This window comes from Zootermopsis nevadensis, unplaced genomic scaffold (assembly GCF_977971745.1).
Source record: "Zootermopsis nevadensis isolate Lab colony 2312 unplaced genomic scaffold, Znev_1.0 Znev_ptg000024l, whole genome shotgun sequence".
Taxonomy (NCBI): domain Eukaryota; kingdom Metazoa; phylum Arthropoda; class Insecta; order Blattodea; family Termopsidae; genus Zootermopsis; species Zootermopsis nevadensis.
In genome coordinates, this window is record NW_028259156.1 from 11202773 (window position 1) to 11214878 (window position 12106).

The following is a 12106-nucleotide window of genomic DNA, read 5'->3' on the forward strand; positions in this document are numbered from 1 at the left end:
ATCGAAGTAATCAACTATAACTTGCGGTTAGTAACTCTAAAACAATTCGGCCTATGTATACAAATGTTGTAAATTGGCTGGGAGTGTCTGGGTTTGATTCATGTGGCTCAGAATAGGATGCAGTTTTGGGTTCATGACACATAAACGAAACTTTTGGTTTCATAAAAGGTAAGAGATTTCCTGATTATCCCAAGAAGCACTGTGCTTCATGGAATGAGTTTCGTGTATAAATAAATAAGTTATAACACAAGCCTACTTAACTACTTAACTGATGGAGTCCGAGTATAACTAAGTCTAATACGTTGTACGTAAGTTATAAAATTTCCAGCGCTAATGGTGTAAGTGGTGTATGTAGTCTGAGTTAAATAACATTTTAACATAAGGTGAAATAGGAATGGCACACATCCTACCAGAAAGTGTGATCATTCCTAAGGCTGCTGCTTGTTCCTTTTTTTTTGTATGACTGCCTTTATCCTCTGGTGTCGCAGCAAATTGCGTTGAAGTGGAAAAAATAGACGATGACTGAGGCAATAATACACACAAAATTATACGCCAATGGTCTGGATGACAAGCATGAATACTAATGTTAAATATTTACACTTCTATCAGAACATGAAGTCCTAAAACACGGCTTAAGAACCAACATATGCCCGTTTAAATTAAATAAGAAAACACATTACCATGACAAAATATTTGATAATTAACATAAGCAGCATTTATGTCAAACCGTTTTACTTAAAGGCCACCTGTAAGGGAGAAGTAACCTAAGTTTATCGATAATGAAACTTATCTTGCACGTCTGGCTATTATGTCTTATAAAAATGATGGGAAGAAGCCAACAGCACTTATCACCGAAACAAACAGTATAAGTAATTTTACAAGACGTAACATAGGCCGCTCCCAAATAATTTTTCTGAGTCTGGCGTAATAGTTCGTGTGACCAATGCTCAGATCCCACTATGGATGACCACATTTTATCGGCTGCCTGCGACTCCTTACTTCATATATTTGCATCTATTCTCTGCGTCTGGACACCATCTTCTCTAACTGCAACCCGAGGATCTATCAGACGCTGTATTATTAAAATCAATTAATGACATAATACATGTTCTTTGCAGGTTTCTGATGTAACAGCATTTCAACTCGTTCTATCTGATACCCTTTTTCAGAAACTATAAAATAAAAAACGCATAATATTAAAAAACTTATTTACATATGTCCAGAAATACGGTCGCTTATAGGCCACGGACAAGATGGCTGCCAGTCTCTTGGTAAATGGGATTTAGTATGTAATTACTAGATTCACGTTCTGTTTCCAGAGCTCTGGACATGAAATTGCTAGAAATATGAAAAAATGCTTTCCTATTTTGTGGGTCGTTCAAAAATCGGTTCAAAAGCAGCATCCATTCCAATCTATCATTGATATAATGCAACAGATGTTGGTCGCTGGCATTTTTACATATTAATTGGGTCTTGGGGTGAACGCCTAGACCAGGGGTGGCCAACCCAAATGATCTTTCGGGCCACTTTGGAAATGCATCATAACTCCGCGGGCCACATATAAAATTATATATCCCCATATTAGATTTAGATACACTATAGACATTTTTTTGGAGTGAAAAATTGAAACATAATGAGTTATTATTATTGTGTTTACTATTATTCTTACATGTAAACATAGATAATATAATAATAATGATACTAATAAATATATTTTGTAAAAGTGTGATGAATCTCGCGGGCCGGAAAAATGTTCAAGGCGGGCCACATGCGGCCCGCGGGCTGGCCACCCCTGGACTAGACTAAAACAAATATGTTCAGATACTGCGAGAATATCCTAGGAATATATCCGTACTTGTTAGTATTTACTGATTAAAAGAGCCAGCCATGCCAAAAGTAATTCTTGGGGAAAAGAAAGGTTGTGAAATTGTAAGTTCTCCTACTCAGAGTACAGATTTAGAAAAATTATTTGAAAATTTGCATCTCTCAGTCACCCTGATGTTTACTTTTTAAGACATAAAACTGTTATTAACTGGTCTAACCAACAGCAGTCATACATTAAAGGCAAAGCCATCCCTGTATCTAAGCACCAAAGTACGAAAGGTCGTTGATACAAAATGCCGTATTATTTCCTGCTATGTACCAGATTTAGGTCCTATTAATTGCATTACGCAGGCTCCATTAATAATTAAATGCTTCTAACGAAAATAATTTTGTTGGTTTTATTATATAGTCGGATTTTACAGACCGGATAAAGCTTCATGCGTCTAAATGCTACCCTGAGTAAGCTCATTACAAATTGCATTAAACCGTAATTTCAAAATAAAATTGGAACGTAAATGGGTGTGAGCCTTCAGATAATGAAGATAATTTTAATTTCCTTTGTCATCAATTTTAAACGTTATCACATACTCTAGATAATGTGACATCATTATCTGAATATCTAATCTTCTTTTCCAAACTTATTTCTTAATGGAATTAATGAATGATTACCACAATCAGCAGGAGGGAACAAAATATAAGGTGCTATGAACATCGGAATCGATATCCCATTATCAAGCAAAGAAAGCTACTAAAAGCAGAGAGAAAAATACACATCGTTTACAGCCTTGAGCAAATACAACCCGCAACAAACCTGCAACCCGCGGGCCGCATATGACCCTCGAAAACATTTTATGTGACGTGTAACATGATCTGGGAATTAGTCAATGAAAGAGAGGTAAAACATTTCAGCTACTGAGGAACAAGAATAATTACAGATACACTCAGATACATATATAATTTAAGTGTAAGATAAAATAACCGCAAAATATATTCTAATACATTTTGTAGATGTAGGCTTATGATATTAAAATCGCGTTACTCTGTGAAGTACATTGCTCCTCGTTCAAACCACAACAAATTCAACACAACAACGCGTACATTTCTGTGGTATATATAACAGAAATATCATAAAATTAAAGACGACTTAAAATCAACACTTTTTAAAGTAGAAAGCCACGCCTTTAAATGAACTCCGTTGTAAGGAGAAATACCACGTTAACCGTCTTAAAGTCACTATCAGATATCGAACGACACCACTTTGTATGCAGTTTAACATTAACACGAATACAATGAACCAGCTGCGCTGAATTTCGTGATTAGAGGTGTACAACAGCACATTGAAACTTAAAAACATTCACATTTAGAGGTCTTGTACTCGATTGACAATGAAAAAAGGCATCCACATTCCATCAAAAACCTGTCATCTGTTCTTTTCTGCATGCACACGTGTTCAATCCTCAACTCGGGAACGCAGAAGGAGTACGGTATCTACAACCCACTTCATCAACCACGATTCTATGATGTCAGAACTTTCTACCCACCTCGAGTCCTTAGACATCAAACACGTCTTCTTAATTTCTCAACACTCATCTCCTTTTCTAATACACTTAATAGTTCCCCAAACTTCTATACAGAAGGTAATTTCTACGCCATACCTTGTAAATGGTACTAATTTGGAAGTGCCATATATCTACGTTTCGAAATTGTATTACGTTGATCACAGTTCGCATTGGTAGCAAAGAACTCGTGTGGTTATTATATATTTCAATGAAGAAAGTTACGTATCTTTATATAATTTCGTCTTATAAATGCCAAATTTGTATTTCCAGTTACTGCAGGGAAGACACATTAATCGAGGATGTGAAATGGGATTTTTCCTTTCGCCCCTGCTAAGGACTGGCTCTTTCCTTGGTGTAAAGGGTTAAGAACATAAAGTTAACCGATCTTCCCCATCTAGTACCGAGATTAAGAATGTATGCAGCCAACTCCCCCATATCTTTTTATGGGATAAGCACAGGGACAACTTAGCCGATTAATAGATTTATATACAACACTTTACGATATACGAATCGTCAGGCACATTTTTCAACCCATAATTCTATACAGAAAACGTCGATTTTATGCTGAATCCGCTTACCTGATTAAAGTTACTTAACTATTTGTAGCCCGAAGCTCGTATAAATAATATTTAAAAATTTCGTTCGTACATCAAAGAAATCAACGCGTCTCTATTACAAAGATCAACTGATAAATAATGTTAAGAAAACAATAACAATTTTTTGAGAATTTAACAAAACCCATAAATACACTATGTGGACAGAACACAGTTATTTAAAGTTGAAGCAGATGATGCATTTAATTACGTAAAGTGTTATATTTAATGATACTACTTCGACTGCAGAAGGTATTTAGAATCAAATGACGTTGGATGATAAAATGGAAATGAACGGGGAGGAATCAGTTGTGATGTTTCTGAGGTCAAGTATGATTGAGTGCGCAGGGAATTCAGCACGCATGGGAGATAAGTAATGCGTACAAATTTTAATCGGAGAACCTGAAGGAAAGATACTATTTTGGAGAGCTAAGCGTAGATGTAACGACAGAATTCAAAGCACCTTAAAATAAAGTGTGTGATGATGGATGAATTCAGCTCGTTCAGGACACGGTCAATTGGCGGACTCTTGTGAACATGACGAACCTTCAGGTTCCATACGAAAAGCGGAATGTCTTGACTAACTGAGCGACTATCAGTTTTTCTCCAAATCGATGTCGGTCGGCAAGTTGAAGGTACTAGATCACTATGTCTGACCTGTTGGGATAGTAGCAACTCCATGATGACTATTTTGAGTTAAGTTTACAACGACGTTAGGTTAGTTTAAGTTAATTTAAACAGCCAAGAAAAAAGTTAATTAATCTTCTTTACAGAAAATTAATATGAAGGTATATGACCTTACAAATCATAACAATGCTGCTTAGAAGTCTTACTTTTCTCATTGCACCTCCTCTGGTGTGTAAAATATGAAAAGAAAATTAGACATTTAATGAGCTCCTATTTTAACCATCATCACCTAAAGAGCAGAACAGTGTTCACTGATCACCACTCCAGTTTAAGTGATGACAGAACACACTGTATGGGGTAGGGGTTTCAAACTTCTTGTGCCTGATAACCCTGATAAAAGAAAAGTTTGGTACCCCACGCAAAGGAAACGTGGAAAACCACAACCTACATCTGTATTGCTGATAGAAAAGAAAGTGCATAGTAGGCCTACAGCTTGGTTATATTAATGTTAAATGCGGGAAGTATGAAAATTAATTTTTAAAATGGTTTGTAGCACTGGATCGCGTTTAATTAATGCTGTAAGTATGCATATGAATGTAAATTCATGACAACCCTGAGAGCATCAATAGTACCCCATGGGGTACCGGTACCACAGTTTGAGAACCGCTGGTTTAGAGAAAACTATACCAAAGCATACCCTAGAAATCTGACATCACAAAAGAACACATACAGCTGCATCATTTCAAGGATATTTGATACCAATTACTTTCGTTCCGAAGATATTTCTAACAAACATTTTAATTATTATGAAACTGGTATTTCCTTCTTTGCGAAGAGAGAAGGTGTATGACGGAGGAGATTCCTACAAACACTTAAAGGTCACTGGCGATGGTGGGAAGTTGACAATGAGAGGAAACAACAGTAGTCTTAGAAAACTTGGAACAAAGCAACGAGCGCCGAAATGTCAAAGGTCTTTGTACCTGCAGCTATTAACAACGCACAGAACCGTACTACAATACAATGGACAAATGATGTATGTAGCAAGGAACATGAAACGACCATCTCACTAGTAAAGCAATTTGTCCAGAAATGATAATATAAAACTACAGGGTATGTTAGTATGCGTCCAAGAAAACCCTCCACCCTGAGCCAGTTGCATCCCGTCTCCACCTTCTTACCCTATTTTTCTAAGCTAAATTGTAATGTTATTCTTGAGCAACGCATTAATCTCCGAAGCTGTCGTCTCTTTCCTTGAGGTTTCACAACTAAAATTGAGTTTGTATTTCTTACTTCTCCACACGCGTGCTACATGTACCGCCATCCTTTATTTAATAACCCTAACAATCTTCAACCCTGCAACATGAAGTTAGTTTACAGTTATGAACACGTGTCCAAAGTAACGCATGCCAAGTCCTTTGAAAATAAAGAATGAATCCCACAACGAACTGCATTACATTCTATGAAGAAACAACAATGGCTATTTTTCACTCTAAATCCCTCCATCTCACTGCAAAAGTTACTTCAAATTAAATTTCTGCTAGTACTAACCTCCGGTATCTGCAGATTTGTATACAAATTTAATTAAAGTCCATCACACATGCCGAAGGTACTCAACACAGGGTCACACTTACAAGCCACATACGAGGTGCGATCGGAAAGTTTCAATACTGTGTCAATAGCGGGCGAACCGGATGTAGTACGAGCTTCTGCCGCTAGGGGGTGCGGCCTACATTCATAGTGAATCAGTGAGCCAGCCGGCATTATCGAATTAGCATTTGTTTCTTAGTTACGGGCGTTTTGGTAGTGCATTACACCGACCCTCCTGCGATTTCGGAATGGCGTGTGCATCAAATTTTGCCAAAGACTCGCCAAAACGGCTACGGAAACCTATGAAACGCTAAAGCAAGCATTTGGGGAGTCCGCAATGGGTCGTGCACAAACTTTTGTGTGGCATTCACGTTTTAAAAATGGCCGAACCTCTGTCGATGATGACGAGCGTTCTGGACGACCATCTTCGAGCACAACGCCCGAAAATGTTACGAAGATTCGGCAGGCCATTCACGAAGATCGACGTCGTACCATCAACGACTTGTGCGACATTGTTGGGATAGGCTATGGGACCTGTCAGCTGATTCTAAAGGAAGAACTCCACATGCGACGTATCCTGTCTGAGGACCAGAAGCAGAATCGACTTCTCGTTTGTCAGGAGCTCAAAGATCTTGCAAGAACCGACCCCAACTTCCTTTCTAAGCTCCGTGTGACTTCTTCCTCTTCCCAAAGATGAAAATTCAGCTAAAGGGAAGGAGATTTGAGACGATAGAAGAGATTCAGGCAGAAGCGCAGATGGTGCTTGACAGGCTGACAAAGAAAGATTTCCAGGGATGCTTCCAGGCTTGGCAGCGGCGCTGGGATCGTTGTGTTCACTCCCAGGGGAACTACTTCGAGGGTGATGGATGAATTTAATACCTGAGATAAGTGTACGGGTTTTTATAGGCGCAGTCTAGAAACTTTCCGATCGCACCTCCTATGATATATTGAAATAATAGTAGATCTAGATGCCAACCTCTTGACCCTTGAAACTAGCACAGTAACTAACTTCATTCTGGAATTAATGCAATAAGTAGCTGCTGATGATTTCTATCATATCGCCATGCCACAATTTAAACAATGCAATACATAGCTATCGTAACGCTTTGCGATACCAAGTACTTTATTGGTCTCTATGTTCTATGTAGCTCGTACAAATCTGTCGTTCACAACAGCAATGGTAGCACCTTGCACTGCACGATTGTAACAAATCTGAAAAGTTAAATTTAAACTCAGTTTAAAGGATTTGCGCTCTCCAAGTACGGCCATTTCGTGGTTGGGCATCTCTCTCACTTCCGTTCCTGACTGAACATTTTCGCAGTTTTCCTCTTTCTCTCCTGCAAATTCCAGGATAGTTGTATGACTTGAGGTTTTCACAGCGGTGAGTATGAAGATTTCTGTCTTCTGGGGTGTTGCGCCGTCTAAATGTTTGCCAAAGTTTCAGAGGTCATACTGCCCTGATGACGGAGGCAGTATGACCTCCGAAACTTTAGTAAACATCTGCCCTACTACACGGCGCAACAACCAAGAAGACTGAAATCGCCAGGATAGTTCCTTGAATTATATCACGACAGTTTCCTTTCCAATTCATTATTCACCAAGTATACTATCATTCAGTGGCTAAATAATCTGGGCGATTGAAAGTGAAATAATAAAATTAATGATAACAGGCTGCATATTTGTGAGTCGACTTGTATTATTCAACATATATGCCTATAGCAATAAGTTTCTATGCGCTAAAGATCAATTTGCCTGCGCGGATCTTTGAAATTATGTCGTTCAAAGGGCGAGAAATCAGCCACCATTAAACTAGTCTCCTTTCAGGAAAGAAAATCACGAAGTTACCATCTTACAAAAATTACTCTCTGCAATTGTAATTTTCCTTTGGAGAATTATGTGCAATATGTTCTGTCCTCATGGACATTAGCGTCAAGAGATTTTCCCCGCTCCCCTTCCCACACATGGACTGTAATTCAGAAATACTGATTTTCTTATTCTGTTAGTGCTTAATGCTAATTTTGTTCTTTTAAATACCCCACTTATAAATTCGAGTTCATTCGTACCGGCACAGTTAAAAAAAAAGTGGCTACAAAATCAAAACGCCAACGTCCTACTTGGTTTTAGTTCTCCTTCCATACTTTAATAAACTAAAGGAAAAATATACTGGAACATGTTTTGATGGATATGTAATTTCGTGTTTTACAGTAATTATATACACACTAGCGCAATGTTCTTATAAAGCATGAAAACCAGGGTTTACTTTGAAGGTAGCATCTAAACCCATTTCCTACAAACAAATTATATATCAGAGACAATTTCATAATTATTGAAATTAATAACTTTAATTGTTAACATCAGACGGCCATCGGTTCGCACCTCAGATTTTCGTCGTTTCTTACTTTACAGATTAAAACTGGAACAACAGGACCCGCCTAAAATTGGCCAGAACCGCTTGCCATCCCTTACAGAATTTTTTATAAGTTGTGTACAAGCATCGAAATTATGACGAGTTTAATTACAATACCACTAATTTTGTTGTTCGTGTATTTCCTACTAATTGTTTCTGACAAATTTAATATCTACTCTATAAAATAAGTAAACAAACAACTATTAACACTATAAAAAGACACTAGTGCCATACGCGTTTCAACCTCAAAAGGTCATCATCAGTGGCATCAAGGAAATTAATTCATTTAATTCATAGTTGTTTGTTTACTTATTTTATATTCTAATACACTACACGGTATGCAAAGTTTTAAGATTAATATCTACTCCTTGCTCAACTGGTCCCTTTCCCTCTGATTACGGGCCACATTGTGCTTCTGAATCCTTATTTCGATCTTCTACGCCTGTTTAATGATAATTACATATCCCACAATGTGTTTGTGGGTCTGCCAAAACACGTCCTTCTTTCGTCCCCCGTCACACCAATCTGGCTAATTGTTTCTGACAAATTTAATATCTACTCTATAAAATAAGTAAACAAACAACTATTAACACTATAAAAAGACACTAGTGCCATACGCGTTTCAACCTCAAAAGGTCATCATCAGTGGCATCAAGGAAATTAATTCATTTAATTCATAGTTGTTTGTTTACTTATTTTATATTCTAATACACTACACGGTATGCAAAGTTTTAAGATTAATATCTACTCCTTGCTCAACTGGTCCCTTTCCCTCTGATTACGGGCCACATTGTGCTTCTGAATCCTTATTTCGATCTTCTACGCCTGTTTAATGATAATTACATATCCCACAATGTGTTTGTGGGTCTGCCAAAACACGTCCTTCTTTCGTCCCCCGTCACACCAATCTGGCCTCCATCCCGTACTACACTACAACAAACCACACGAGCGATTTAGAAACATTGATCCAGTTGTAACTTTACCAGTCGATAAGAAGGTGGCAAACCTTGTTCCGTTGTGCTCTGCCTGCACTGTCCTAGCATTTTTCCTGATCCATTACATCCTACTAATGCCTTATCTAAAGATATATGACTGGGTAAAAATTCCTATGGTGGGAAGGTTTAATCTCGTTGATTAATATATCAGCACTAATGATATCGATAGTAATAGTGACAGCAATAATAACACATAATATTGACAAAAACAATGGTAATAATAATGTGAATTCAGTGTCCAAAGTACTTACTTTTCAGCACCACAGAATATTTATCAAATGATCAATAACTGCTATAAATCCCACTGGTTACACCTACGAATATTACCGAATGACATCATACATATCATTCGTTTTGCTCTTCACGATACAATAAGTCATAACGTAGAACTTTTCCCCGAAATATGTACCTGCATACATAAACCACGATTAATGAAAACATATCTGTTCTCACTGACATTTGTAGCATTTTACATTCGTGAAGTCACACAATGATGTAACGCTATTTTTAAAACACACGTGTGTTGATGTCGCTGCGAGCTTTTGCGGGGTTCTAGCCTTGCCGATACGGCGGCAGGGGCTTGTAGTCAGGACCACACGAAATGATGATGTTACGAACAATGGCGGCGCGACTGTGACTATTCGTTCCCCGGGCAACCGAAGCTGCTCTCAAGCGCAAGTCGGATAGAGGCAGCCCACTAGCTCGTTAAACAAGCAGCAACGCAGAATCACGACCCACCGTCTCAGTGAAAGCAGATCTACAACTTTCCATACCCTGCACATAGTCAACTTGAATACATGCAGCAAACCATTTGTCATTGGTGTTCTCAGTCACTGATATTTACATAGCTATCATAGACAGCTATCTGATTTTATTAACTATTAGTAGTTTACTTACATTACGAAACTCCATGGATTCCAAAATTACTGTTTCCCGGCAATGTGTTCACAGATCTGGTAGGTGAAGGTTATGTATTCTTCATCGAATAGGACTGCTAACAGAAAGATTGACAATTTGTGTTTACAAAGTTCGAGTTGCCTTTGTAGCTTCTTTATTAATTTAAAATTTGTAAGAAACATAGTAATAAACGATAATAATAACAAGGAAGCCACGTATCATAAGAAATTTGAAGTTTTCGCTTAATACACAACGAATATTAAAACTGAAACTTGCGCCAATAATATCGAACGTAAAAAACAATCGCATAGCAATGACAAGTTCTTTCAGCCCATAGTGAATTATCGTGCACTCTGGAGTGAAAAGATGAAATTATATTGATAGGTGTAGTGGGGTCCGCAGTGGCCGCCTGGTATGGGGCGTGGGTTTTGTGCCGCTTGGGAGGAGGGACCGTGGGTTCGAATCCCACTCAAGCCATGGATGTTTTTGTGTTATGCTGTCCTGTGTACAGGTAGAGGCCTTGCGACGGGCCGATCCCTCGTCCAAGGAGTCCTACCGAATGTCCATAGATCAAGCTAACTGAAAAAGTTGGGGACCCGGAAAATGTACAAATATTGTTAAACCGGAAAAAGAAGAACAATAGGTGTAGCGATGCGATCTGCTGGTAGCTAAGTTACTCTTCCCGGCTACATGAGAAGGTCCTTTAAAATTTAATTTAGTACAGACAAATTTACTTCTTAACCAAACTTATTTTCTAAAATGCTAACATCCATTCAGATGTTATGGTTTATATTCAGAGAGTGGAAGTGGAAAAAGTGAGAAATTTAAAAAGGGTTGAAATCCTACATATTACAACATACATTTTCCCGTAGATAAATCATCTCATATTAATTAGTAGAATGTAATAATATGAATGTTAATGTGATGTTTTAGTAGGTGTGTTCTTTGTATTGTGGTAAAATTGATTGAACTTGTGAGCCATATATCTAAAAGATGTATCCTATGACAAAAGTATGACTAAAAAGGATGAATAATAATTAAATTGAATTGAATTGTTAACCTATGCATGTATGTAAGTGTGTGTATGCCTTTGTATATCATTTTGAACTAGAAATGTTTGATGTGTCTGACTATAATGTCTAATCAACTTTCAGCACCATATAACTGAAGTCATGTTTATATTGTAAGTAAACACATTTTCATATACTAGTAATAATTAGACTTATAGACTGTTATTTATATTGTACAAACTTGAGAGATGATTGCTAATAAACACATTTCTATTTTACTGACTGTAAATCAGTAAAAGTTGAAAACAAATATTCTGTATCATATTGATGATGATGATGATTGGTTGGGGGGGGGGGGAGTGAGAGACTGTAGAATGTAAAATGCTTCCTTTTTTAACTACCTGTCCCATAAAATTTGCCTTAAAAATATATTTTATTAAATCTTATTTTCTAATTGGAGGACAAAATTGTTTACCACACTGGTATGGTTACTGCTAAGTGAAATGTGCTATATGGTTGTATTGCTAGTTCTTTTTTATTAAATATATAAATAAATATGTGATTCCAGTCCAAAACTAATTGTTTAAGTTATAATTCTCAATTGCAA

At 37.4% G+C, this 12106-nt stretch overlaps 1 protein-coding gene across 7 annotated transcripts in view; it reads right to left on the reverse strand.

The window, feature by feature from the left end:
• Positions 1-10303, reverse strand: part of LOC110832008 (uncharacterized) — a 54996-nt gene extending 44693 nt beyond the window's left edge. For 6 of the 7 annotated variants that reach the window (XM_022068629.2, XM_022068627.2, XM_022068628.2 and 3 more), the window contains exon 1: positions 9844-10303. The gene's annotated coding sequence lies outside the window, so the exon portion shown is untranslated. Of the gene's footprint in view, positions 1-8962; positions 9189-9843 lie in introns of those variants that run through there. The other variant, XM_087355525.1, reaches the window with a different exon arrangement.
• Positions 10304-12106: the final 1803 nt, after the last annotated feature.